Source organism: Eubalaena glacialis, chromosome 12, assembly GCF_028564815.1.
Source record: "Eubalaena glacialis isolate mEubGla1 chromosome 12, mEubGla1.1.hap2.+ XY, whole genome shotgun sequence".
Lineage (NCBI taxonomy): Eukaryota > Metazoa > Chordata > Mammalia > Artiodactyla > Balaenidae > Eubalaena > Eubalaena glacialis.
Genome location: NC_083727.1, coordinates 24,561,678 through 24,575,309, shown reverse-complemented (window position 1 = coordinate 24,575,309; position 13,632 = coordinate 24,561,678). Strand labels below are relative to the sequence as shown.

At 37.8% G+C, this 13,632-nt stretch overlaps 1 long non-coding RNA gene across 2 annotated transcripts in view; it reads left to right on the top strand.

The window, feature by feature from the left end:
• LOC133102519 (uncharacterized) overlaps positions 1-11,493 on the top strand; it is a 202,247-nt gene extending 190,754 nt beyond the window's left edge. The window contains exons 2-3 of one of the 2 annotated variants that reach the window (XR_009702977.1): positions 8,310-8,409; positions 11,452-11,493. This is a non-coding gene — a long non-coding RNA (uncharacterized LOC133102519). Of the gene's footprint in view, positions 1-8,309; positions 8,410-10,971; positions 11,068-11,451 lie in introns of those variants that run through there. The other variant, XR_009702978.1, reaches the window with a different exon arrangement.
• Positions 11,494-13,632: the final 2,139 nt, after the last annotated feature.

Here is a 13,632-nt window from a genome sequence, read left to right as displayed (position 1 = left end):
ATAGCTACAAATGTGGAATATTTAGCCCACACTACTGGAAGTATTTTCTTATCTCATACGATAGCCAACCTAACTATTTCATCAAACTTTTTAATTTGCTGGAAAAGATAAACGAGTCAGTTGAAAATAAAGACAGTATTTACGCTTGACTAGTCCTATTAAATTAATAAATATATACTACAAAGTGTTCAGAGATTGTAGTGTTAGAAACAAGAGAGTAGTTTGTTCATTTTCCCTTACTTTTCTCTTATAGGGTAAATCCTTCCAAAAGTTCTCAAAATCTATTTTTATACATCCATTTGAGAGGTGTTTTCAACATCTTGTAGCTCAATTGTTAAGTCCATTTCATGGATCGGAAGCGAGACAGAACGTCATGCTGAAGATTAAAGAGAAAGAGGGAAAGACAAATAGAGAGAAGCCATGAGAAAAATAGAATAAAATATAAAACCTGTTGGTCCTCTTTCCACAGGTCTTCGATTTATTAGGATTGTGCCCTATAAAGTTATGCTCAATCAGAAAATTATCACATCCCCCTAATATATTAAAAATCAACCCCCTGTTCCCTCTTCTTTCCTATTTTCTTCCAAGCCCCAGCTCACGCCTCTCATTGTCTGTGAATGACAAGGTCTCTGTTCACGTGTTGGCGAATGAGGTCTCTCGGTGTTTGTCACTGTCATGTTTTGATTGTTTGTCTACAGCACCCAGACTTTGTTCCATCTTTGGCGCACAGATATTGAAATGAAACAGTATGTCGGGAAATCCAGGTTGCCTTTATAACAAAGAGCATGTTGCCTCTTTAGGGAACAATGAAGCACGATGAATAGCTATTCAGTTTTTTGTAGTACTTCCAGCACTGGATAAAGCAAAAATCTGGCCCAACGTTGAGAGTGTCCATCTCTTTTGTAACCAGTACTGGAATGGTTAATTACTTTGCGGTCTCCAAGAAGCAACAATGAGCCAGCTCCTGCCACTACATCCCCACCAAAAACAAAACTGACAGATCGCACTCCGCCACTGAAACAGATGGTTGCTTACAGGGCTGACAAAGCTAACGTAAACTGCAGAGGCTTTCTTCTCTGCCGCAGCCACAAAGAGGCAAAGAGGTGAAAAGAACACCTTCCCTTTGGAAGGACACACACACACACACACAGACACACACACACACACACACACACACACACCCCACCACGAAATCTAAACTCTAGCATGCTGTCGCCTCATAAACTGTTGCAAAATCTTTAGCCATGGGAGATGGCATTCAGGCGAAATTGAAATATGGCCCTGTGCTTTTCCACAAACACGAAGAATAATGGACTTTTAAAATATTGGAGTGGACAGAAACCAGGCAAATAGAAAATTATGAAATGCGATTTACTCTCTTCTTAAATGGCGTGGTTCTATCCCCTTTAACTTCATCTCTATGTGCAAGTTCCCGTTGTGTTCACTCAATTCTCTTGTCCTCTGGGTTTTCCCACAGGCTCTTTTTGTCATTTCCAGTGAAATGTTCGTAGCTGAAACATGTCTCCTCCTGTGTAACTGTGTATATCCTTTTTGTCTGATTCATGTTCATGCCAGGAAAATCAAGCCTTGTATGTTTGAAATGTAAACATTGCTTCTTGGTGTTCCAAATCATCAATTATCATGCCTCTAGTTATACATAAAATTTGGATTCCTCAGTTTGGACTCTTTCGCTGGAATGTTTTAGATGAACTGATGTCTGTTTCTGGTGAATGACATAGCTATCATTCCGTTTGGATGCTCTGCCCCAAAGGAACTGACCTGCGGAGTCTTATTTTTCCGGGATCTGATGATTCATCACTTTTACTGTGGTTTACACCAAAAAGTGGGTAGGTCAGGGAGCAGAGTAGAACTCCATTCACTGCCAGGCTTCAGGGTATCTGTTTTAATGATGGATAAAAGTCCTCAGCAAATAGCTTCTGTTATCCTCAGCTCTTCAAAAAAAAAAATCCTTACAAATATTTACTCCAGTTCTCTAGTGGGCATCTCCTGCAAAGCCAGGCTTTACTTTAAAGAAAAAGCTGCTCTCTGAAAATATGCTTCTGAAATTGCTTCTTCCAACATTCTATAATGTATCAACATCCATAATTCGAAATTCTATTCCTACTTTATGGATGTGAAAAGTACAGAACACTGGATCTGTACTCCATGATGACAGGATTTGGCTCTCTACTATGTGGCTTATAAATAATAAATTATATTTTGCTTGTGTGAGCATATGTCCATGACCTAATATATTAAACACAGGGTGACATATTTTTTTATGTAACCCAGATGTCTGGAGGTGGTAACTTTCTCCAAAAAATGAGCATGAAACTTGGACTATTAGATTTGAAGGGAAGTTGGTGGCGATGCTGCCGTGGGGAACTCATGGTCATCCTGAGTGGCCATGGTCGTCTCTGCTCACGACCACATTCAGCTCATGGCAGAATTACAACTGGAACCCAGGGATTGTCACTTCCGTTCACTGTTCTGCTTTGAAAACATAATATTAATTTCTTTATTCTCCTTGTCTTCGGATACTGTGGTACAAGAATTTCTTTGAAGTCCTGAGTTCCTTTCCTGCCATTTAAAGCTCATTTGAAAATTGATAATAAGCAATAGGTCATCTTTAAAATGTAAGTCCTACAGTTTATCTTTTTCCATCTTGATACTTAACAATTATCCCAATAAAACAAGGAAATATTTTTACCTGTGGAAATTATTGTGGCAAATGTTCCTGAATTTTATTCTTTATTCTCACACACGATCAAATGTACACGCACAAATACTTATATATTTATCTCACTGTCATAAGTGTAGAAAATGAATTTTAAGGGAATCCTCATAGTCTAGATGCCTAAGTAGTATATTGATTAAGTATTTGGATGTTGGGGGTAGACTGAATTTGTATCCTGGCTCTGTGATGGCTAATTTTATGTATTAACTTGGTAAGGCCATGGTACCTAGCTTTGATCAAACATCGGTCTAGATGTTGATGTGAAGGTATTTTTTAAGATATGAGTAACATTTAAATCATTAGAATTCAAGTAAAGCTGGTTACCTTCCAAAAGGTGGTAGGCCTTATCCGTTGAAGACGTTAAGAGAAAAGACTAACATCCCTTAAGAAGAGGGAATTCTGCCAGCAGACTGCCTTCAGACTCAAATGACAACATCGACTCTTCCCTGGGTCTCCAGCCTGCTCTGCAGATTCAGACTTGCCTGCCCCTACAAACACGTAATCCAATTCCTTAAAATCTCTCATAATGTATATGCATCCTATTGGTTCTGTTGCTGTGGAGAATGCTTTCTAATACAGGTTCCATCACTTAATAGCTAGTTGACTTTGAGCAAGTTATTTAATTTTCTGTGCCTCAATGGCTTCATTTCTAAAATGGATATCATAATAGTACCTACATCATTGGGGTGTCATGAGGATTAAGTGACTCAGTGTAAATAAGATTCTCAGAACGGTGCCTGACACATGGTTAATTGTTAAGTCCTAGATATAACTGTTGCTATTGTTATCATGTGTAATATATAATATAATTATATATAATAATAATTATTATTTTTAGCCATAGGTAGCAAAATGCTATGGCCTATGAGAGATTTTGGGAGTGGTGTCTGTTAACTCAGCAGCAAGTTTTATTGAGCACTTATTGTGTGCCAAGCTCTCTGTCGGAGACTAGATGTCACAGTGGTGAACAAAACAAACAAGTTTCCGCTCAAGGGGAGCTCACAGTGTGGTGAGGAAAATAAACTAACATAGAAATAAATATATAACTTCAAACTGCCTTACATAATGTGCAAGAAAACCCATGAGTTTTATGGGAGAATAATCTAGAGTTTCCATATTAAAGATGAGAAAGGAACTCAAGCCAGGCATCTCTGAGACTTAGAGTCTGAGGCCAGAAGGCTGAGTGTGGTTTAGCCAGAGGGGCAGGTTGAGAGGAGGGGGACCAGCAGAGGAACTCTGGGTGTCTGGACTGAAGCAGGAAGGAGTCTAGAAACTTGAGGAGAGAAGGGAAGAGGGAGTTGGGGCAGAGGAGTGATTGCAGTTGAATGTACTTCAGCTTCAGTTTGTAAAAACCCCAAATGGGGTAAAAATCCCATTGTAAAGATTTATACCTCATCCCATCCTAAAATGTATTATTCTGAAATCTACTACTGCCCTTTCTTGTTTTCTTTAATAATTATACCTATCCTTTTTTCTTATCCCTATTGACCAAATTGTGACTTTTACTTTGTATGAGATCTTATCTCTCTTCCCTTCTTTCTTTTCTTTATCATTTTCTACGTATTAAAAACTCCTTTCATCACTGTGAAGCCTGGGATCTGGTTTCATGTTCGCAGCTAACTGGGTACCCAGTTCCTTTGATCTTATCATTCCTTGGGAGGGATGTCCTTGAAGAATGTTCTTTCAGTGCATTTGTCCTTAAGTCACTCTTATATGTGCATATATCTATATCTATAAATATCTATATATACATCTACACATTAGAAAGAGAGAAAGATGGGGATAGATAGATAGTTTGAGCCTGGGATAAAAACTAAGAAACATTTTTTGGGTCTTTATTTTTATTTTTATCTTTTTGTAGACAGTACAGTGTTAAACAGCATTTAAATTAGTCCTGCTGAGTAAGGTTGCTGCTAATGGATTTTGCTTTGGGGGGAAGTTGGCATCTCTTGTTTCCCACCCTGATTTCTAATTATTATTGCCTTTGTCTTTCAAATTCAGCTTTGAGATCATAGAGCTTTATTTATCCACAACCTGATGACTTGATGATAATTTTGAGGAATATTTTCCGAGATGCCCCTTTCTCATGATTTCTGTTTGTAGTGAGTTTATAGTTATGAATGGAAATGTTCAGTTGAATCTGATCTATGGGTCGTTACGAATGTGGAACGTTTGGCGTGTGTGTTGATCTTCCTGCCTTTTCTGCAGTGTACCTCTTCTGTGATTCATGTGTGAATGGGAGGCTGTTTCTCTTCAGTCTCTCCCTTAAATCTCATCTCATATGCCTCACAATTAGAGTCAGTTGAGGAGGTGAACTCGATGGAGACCACTGAGTGATTTTACATGCTGTGGGCTGCCAGCACATTGTGACTCCCTAGGGATCCCTGGAACCCATTACCAACCCAGTGAATCACTCACTCTGTTTGCTTTTCCACAAAAAAGAAATGTGCAGCTGCTTACTTCTGCCATGGACTTTGGAATTTTGTTCCCTTTTCCATCTGTCTTTTGCGTAAAGAAATTCTGCCTGAATAATTACTTGTCTGTCCCTTTTGCTCGTTCCCAACGTCATCATTCTTCAACCTTCTGTTTCCAATTAGTTCTTATCTCAAATGGCTTATTGGCATCAATCTGTTCTCAGCATCACCAAAGTGCACAGAACTACACTGAAATGTGGGGGAACCTCGATAAGGCTGAAACTTGCCAGTCAGTCCAATGGAGTCTCTGATTTCACCCGAGCGCCTTCCTTTTCTCAGGAAACCTGAGACAGGAGATGGTGTGGAGACATGTTATTGATACAGCACATTTTAGAGCAAAATGACATGCCTGAGCCTTGCAGGGACTGTGTCAGGCCTGTGAAAATAGCCATTGTTGGACATCTGGTGTCGAAAAGAGCTGTTTCAAAACAAGTTCTTAGTGTTAAATCATGGTGTAGACAGCTTCCGAGCAGCTGTCCACTGCTGGAGAGAGGGTGCCCTGAGACCTGCTTGTCCATGGTTTAAGCCTTGCTAGTCACTTCAATCTGCAAAACTTTGTGCCACAGGTGCATGGCTACAACTGGGCCAGTGGAACCCGGCTGCCATTACTAACCAGCTAGGCATGAAGACAGAGCGGTAATAGGATCAGGCAAGAAAAATAGCACTTTTGAGAGGGCTAGTGAGCTTGGTTGGTTGAAGTGTGGCATGAACAAGTACAAGGATATGTGTTTGATAACCACGTAGTTACCTATGTTCAGAAGAAGGGGGTGTTAAAGCTTATCTCTCCATTGATTTGTTTTTCTATAGAGACTGACATCCAGGAGTAGGAGTATTACATGGTTTTTCCAAAGTCATAGCTAATTAATGGTAGAACTAGAATCCCAATTTGGTCTTTTAACTACTAGTAATGTGCTCAGCCTAACGAATCACACTGCCAAGACCACGTCTGGGAGAAATAGCGTAAAGCATAGGTCAAAGCCAGACTTTACATTCTATGAGCATCTGGATTTGCCATCCTCAGTCATTGTTTTGCCCCAGGATCAAGTCCAATGCTTAGCACATAGGAGATGTTCAACAAATACATAATTTTTTTGGTAAGAATGGAGAAAGGAATCTAATTACAGCAAGAAACTAGTGTGTGTTGAGTGCCTCCTATGGACCAGACACTTTTCACATGGATTTGATCCTCATCTTGGTAAGAGGTCCCTGGGACAATTCCATCTTCCTGGGGTCTAGACTCTTCCAAGGAGAAGCTACTTGGTAAGGAGATTTTATCTGGTCACAGAACCAGCCCTTAAGGAATTTAAAAGCCGTAGGAGTTAGACATAAAAATGTCTGAGGCATTTGACTCTGACACCACAGATTTGTGAGTTGCTGAAAATTTGGGATTGGATTTTAGCTCTCATTTTAAAAGATGTGTTTGGTTGGGGTTGCTTGGAATATCATGGGCCCTGTCCTCCTGGCCACTCTTGACAAACTCCACCTTTGAACGCTTCCTCACTCTAGATGTGATCAGGCTGCCTCACCCCCCCACCCCTTCCTGCCCCATCTCTCCTTGCCTCAAAAGAGCCAGACTCTACCCAGTCCCATTGGACCTGTAAGATTGGCAGTTACTTATAGACTTTCTCTGGGATAGTCTGAGGCCACAGACATGAATTTGGCCTGACATCCTGCTCATATCCTTCCTGGGGTCTCCTGATAGAAGTTCTGTTATTTTTCTGGCTTGTGAGAAAAGAAGAGGGTTTCTCAGGGTGAGTGGCTGTCAAGATAACACTGCAGTCCTTCTTTGCTCTCAGTGTGTCTCATGCCTGCCCAGAGTGGTGAAGATGTGTAACCCTGAACATGCCTAGTTGACTGGAATTCCTTCCCTTCCCTTATCTTCTCAATGTTGGAGGAAAAAGATGGCATTAAAACTTGCTTGAGTTTTCATGTACACTGGGAGTGTCAGCTTCTATATATATAGTGGTTCATTTGTGTTGAAGGGAATAAAAAGTTATTTTACTTCCCCTAGAATAAAAAAGTTAACTTTAAACAATGAGATAGTTATTATCAACCCTATTTACCCATGAAGAAACCAAGGTTTAAAGAGATCTGCATGTGTGTGTGTGTGTGTGTGTGTGTGTGTGTGTGTTTTCAAGCTTCCTCAACTAGTGAATAGGAGGAACCAGAATGAAAATACAGGTTGGTCTAATTCAGAAACCCACATTCTTTGCGCTTCACCACACTGCCTTTACATGAGAGAAGATAACATATGAGGGTCAGTACTGTCCCCTTCTTGTAGATAATAAACAAGATAAAAGGAAAGTAATAGTTGATTTGCAAAATTATAGCCCTTTTCATTTGTACAATTGCCTGAGAGAGAGAGAGAGAGAGGTAAAGGCACTGTCCATTCATATTTACATACAGGTATATAAAGACACACACTCAAAGTCAGCAAAATTTCATGATATGTTCATGCAAAGTGCTATTCTCCTAGGATATTCTCAGCTTTTTGAGACACTCCTTTACATTTTGAGACTCTGCCTCCAAAGGTAGAAAGTGTGATGGTATCTATTAAGAGGCCATTCTGAGCTCAGTGCCATAGGGAAATCAATGGGTTTAACCCACTGTAGGAGCTCCTGGATTAATTGGTTTACCAGATTTTAGTTTAAATAAAAGTTTAACTCCACAAAAATGATCATGAAAATATTAGCAAAGTTTTTCTTCAGGAAATTGTTCTAGATAGTCTTCGTGAAATCTCTTTATCCAAATCTATTTGAAATGACAAAAAAAGTAGGTCCTATAAGCTTGTGGACAGAATAAAACTCATGATTATTATGGTTCACATATCTAGCCAAAGTGCGAGGTATGTTTTCAACCTAAGCTTCTTATTTCCCTCTTTTATTTATGCATGTATTTATTTTATATAGTTTTTAGCATTTAGAGACCACAAATCCTTTAGCAAACAGTATGTGGAATGAACTAGAGCCCCTGCTTCTCTGAAGACAAGAGAAGACTCAGTTCCAAACTTGAGATTACAATACTCAAAATGCTCACTAGCTGTGGCTGATTGATTGGCTGATTGTGTGATCGATAATTCTATGTGCATTGTGTTTTAGGCATGGTGCATTCACCATATGACCTGTCATTCTCCAGACAACCTCCAAGGGAGGTATTACCATCACCATGCTACAGATGAAGAAACTGAAGCTAACAAAGGTAAAGCCACTTGCCCAAGCTCACTTACCTAATATTTGTCAGAACTGAGATTACAACCCAGGTCTAACCACAAAGCTCTTGCAATGTTCAGTTACATTTATTATTGTAAAGGATAGTTTCAAATCTTAAGCTAATAGCGTTTTTTATAAGTGAAAAGCAACAAAATCTCCTTTACAGGTTGCATATCTAACACTTGTCTTTCTATTAAGCAAATTATAGAGCTTTGAAATACAATTTTGACGGTCTAAAATCTCCATGAAGCCATACAAACACGTCAGTAAAGCAAGAGTTTAAATGTCCACACAAACAACACACATATCAGGGTACAGTGGGGCAAAATCTTGATGCCTCTGCTGAGCACTTTTTCAAAATACAGAGCTATTTGGAGAAACACAAGACAAAGCAAAACACAAAGAAATAGATACTGTCTACAGACCATATCATGTGCATATGATTTGGTTATTTAAGATGGCAAACACACAATAACTTATTCAATTGTCAGAATGATATAACATCTTTTTTATCTATATGTCTGGTAACTAAATGATCTACCATATAACTTCTGCCAGAAACTTGGAAAGACACTGATATTCGAACAAGATATTCTAAGTATTAGCTATTCAGTTTTCTACATTGTTTAAGCATAAATTTGCATTAAGCCATGTTGCAGAAACATGCATATCTGTGCCTTTTCTTTCTGCCAACTTCTCCTTTTTCTCTCCATTCCCCACCTTCACCTCCCACTCTGCCTTTATAGATCCACACCTTTCAATGTGCACTTGGCTTCAGTGTCAGAACACTATAAGGAATAGCCATGTGGAACATCTCTATATTGCTTGTAAAATTGCTATGGGGGACATTATGGAGCTCACTGTCCGTTATATAAAACTCTTTTTTGACAAATTCATCTTCGAACTCAGGGATAGGAAATTTTCCCTCTGTTGATGAACTGGTGTGCTCTCTTTTCGTAGAAAATGATAGCCCTGTAATCCATCATGTTGTCTCTTTGCCTAGTCTGTTAGGAAACTATGCATTAAGACTTGGCCCAGTGACAGCCATGTTCCTCAGGTAGGATCTCCTGCTTGCATTCTTTCTCTGATTTTCCCTTTCAGCATTTATATTTGGCCATTATTTTGTTGTAACAGTTGTTGATCTTTATCTCTGCATTTTTAAAATTGATCATCATTTATTCTGCTTGGGATTAGGTGAGAGTGTAAATGAGTTAAAATTATATGTTTGCAGGTGTGTGTGTTAATGTATGTATTCATGTGTGTGTATTATGTGTGTACGCATGTGTGTGTGAGAGAAAGAGAGGAGAGAGAGAGAGATATATATTTCTTCAAGATTCACAAACTGTATTTTATTACTTATCCTCATGTAATCAAAATAAAATTATTCAGACTCCAGGGTGACCATGACATTGTACAGAAGAAAATATAAGGAAAATCTGAATTTGTGAGATGGAGGGTGATAAGAATACATGTACACTTAAAACTGTACAAGTTCTGTTTAAAGAATTTCAAGGCTTTTCATATTACATAAGAAAGGGATTGGAGAGATCAGCCAGGCTACATTGCTCTAATACATAAATCACATTTTTCTGAATGTACCTTCAATTAAATTCAGTAAAACAAGATTTATTTATTTTTATTCCTCCTGATTTCAAAAAGAATTTAAGCAGTTACATTAATATGAACTAAATATCTAATTGACAAGTAATTAGATTGTAGTAAAGTTCGTGCTAACATGGATAGGGCTCAGAGTTTAATGGATCCTTAACCTATTGGTATTATTACTTCTAAGAAGTTCAGCACTGTGGCTCTTACTTAAGAATGGAAATCACCTCCACTAATTTGACATAAACATTTGCTTATAGATGTTTACTACTGGAAGTTTGTACCATTTGACCACTTTCACCCAGTTATAAAATAAATAAGTCATGGGGATAAAACGTACAGCATGGTGACTACAGTTAATAATACTATATTGTATATTTGAAAGTTACTTAGAAAGTAGATCTTAAAAGTTATCACAAGAAAAAAATGTGTAACTATATACGGTGGTGGAAATTAACTAGATTTATGGTGATCATTTCACAATATATACCAATATAGAATCTTTATGTTGCACACTTGAAACTAATATAATGTTCTATGTCGATTACATTTCAATTAAAAAAGATGTCTGTTACTGTTTTAGTTTCAAAAATGTACATTTTTGGTAAATGTGGTATATAATTTTTGGTAAGTGGCTTCACAGTAAAATCTCTTAAAGAGTTGCTTAAGAATCTAAAATGTTTTCCAAAAGAGAGCAATTCAAAAGAGTCAGTAGGGTCAGGCAGGGTAATACTGGAATTAATAGGCAGGGTTGAGGGATCCAGGCTCCTGGTTTATGCCATTTTATGATTAACTGAGGCTCAACTCTGTTTGCTACGAAACCAAGTACTGCGAGGGAAGAGGACTGGCATTTTAGGAATGTGTAATTGCATTAAACATAGTGAAATTTGTCTCTCTCTCACTCCTCTTCACAGCACCGCCCTTCTTACCTTTTGTTTAATTCTAGGGGAGATGCCTACATTCTTTCTCACAACCTTCAACTTTGCAGCTGACCATGAATGAACGGGTGAACGAATACACGCTAAACTATCGAAGTTTATAGGGACTTAAAGGACTTCCTTCTGGAGAATACTTGCATTTGCATAGAAAAACCCAATAGATGGAAACTATTTTAGGCCCCGTGATAGGCCAGAAACTGATGGTGGAGTAAGAGAGATTTCTGTGATGGACTCATCAAAAAATCATACCACAGAAGTGTCCAGATCTGCTCTCAAGTCTGTCTTTCTGGAAATATGAATTTTTACTAATATTTAATCCAGTAAAAATGAACCGTTATTATTAGAGACAACATATTTTGGAAAAAAAAGTAACACCAGTTTTAGTAACTAATGTGCTCCTACAAAATACGGTGTACTTTCCTTTTTTAAAAAATATATTCTATCACCAATGAAAATTTTGCAACATTTCATATTCTCTCTCCCCTTAGGTTTGGAAATTCTATATCATCTTCTTCATTTTCACAAAATTGGCAAGTATATTTTTTCCTCCTAGAGTTGGAATAAAATACTAAAGCATTTAAAAAATTCATCCATCAGTTATCCTTGTTTTCTTTAGAGAACGATTAACCTCTTTTTCATTGATCTTACTGCCTCACTTTCAAATCAACTTACCTGTATTTGTTTTTCATGGTTCAGTGTGCAGGAATGAGCAATGATTTCCTTCATCAACCATCTAGCAAAAAATTATTTTGCTTATTAGTCAGTATAAATTGTTTTCCTGTCAAAACATAACATTAGAAAGGAAGGATTTATTGCCCAATTTCATTCTATTGGGTTTTCACTTGTCACTTTCATTTTTATACAGAAGCATAAAAATACTGGTGTCTGATGTGCTATAGAATGAGAACAGACTGTGTTATTGCGAAGTTCCAAATTCTGTTTAATTTAGCAGCATCCACTTTTTGTAGCCTTATCTCCTATTTGTCTCAAATGTGAATCATTTCCTGCAGCTCATCTGCACTGCTTCCTTAATGTGATTTTTAAGCCTGGATTCCCCTTCATAAACATATTTCTTCAGTTACCATCTCCTAAACACCCTCCTCATATATCTATGTAGAAATGAAATTTTTCTAATTACTTCTCTATAACCTTTAGTCTGAACTATTCATATGACTTCTATCCCTTGAAGTTTGATGATAGATCTTTGTACACTTGCATTGTTGTTTTATATTACTAGATTGTTATAAGTTCACTCTATTCCACCACTAATATTGAGCATCTACCATATGCCAGATGCTATATTATGAACAGAAGATACTAAGAAGAGAAAGACACAATCCCTGCCTTTGAAAGCTTACAGTTAAGAGGCAGTGACAAACATTTAAACACATAATTAGTGTACAATGTCATCAAAACAATAAGAGAGGGATTCACAAAGTACTAATGAGACCCAGAGATGTGTCATGGATGTCATAGATTATATTCATCAAGATGATGATATCCAAGTTGGGCCTTGAAGAATGAATTGTTTGAAAGGCAGAAGAGGCATTAGTAACAGAGGTTTTACAGAGGAACAAAAGAGCATTTTATATTTGGGTGACAGGGATCAACATCCCTTATTCACAATTCTAAAGTCCCCAAAGTTTCATAGACTACAAGTTTTTTCTAACTCTTTTGGTATCTATCCATCAATTCTGATCTGATCTGATCTGATCTCAGTTGTCAGGAGAACCTCACCTGAACTGGCATGAGATGAATAGGTTTGTTTTGTTGCAGGTGTATTGATATGTTTGATTATGTGGTGTTACCCCAGACCTCTGGTAATCTAAAGTTGGATACTGAATTACCTTTCTAAAATCTGAAAAATTCTGCCTTCTAAGACACATCTATCCCTACCAGTGTTGGATAAGAGATTATGGGGATATTGGGGAAATTCTAATGGGTGTTAAGGTGGAGTGAAAAAGATGAAACTGAGATAAGTTGGAGCCAGACATGTAGGATATTTTATTCCAGGGCTAATCAGTTTGGACTTAACCCTATAAACATAAGAAAAAGTATGCACGAAAGGCCTGGCTTTACATGATTTTCAAGACCTGTGTCTTATTTTAGACTTTAGCAAGAATGTCATATCCTTTCTGAAACTTTTTCTCCCTTCACAGGCTGAACCGATCCCTTACCTCTATTTCCAAATGGCTTTATTCAAAGGATTGTTGGGATGCAGCACATTGTGCTATACAATTTACTTGATTTGCTTTTCCATTTAATTAGAACATAAACTACTTCAACAGACCATTTACTACAATGCATTCAGTTCCTTTTGTTTGTTTGTTTATAACATTGTATTTGTTTATTGTCCTCCTAGTTTGTTTGGGCTGTTATAACAGATTATCATAGACAGGGTGGCTTATAAACAACATAAATTTATTTCTCACAGTTCTGGACCCTGGGAAGTTCAAGATAAATGGCACCAGCAGATTTCATGTCTGATTACAGCCAGCTTCCTGTTTCATTGATGGTTGTCTTCTCTCTGTATCCTCACATGGGAGAAGTGGTAAGAGAGCTCTCTGCTTTCTCTTTTATAAGGTCACTAATCCCATTCATGAGGGGTCCACCCTCATGACCTAAGCACCTCCCACAGTCCCCACCTCTAAATACCATCATGTTGGGAA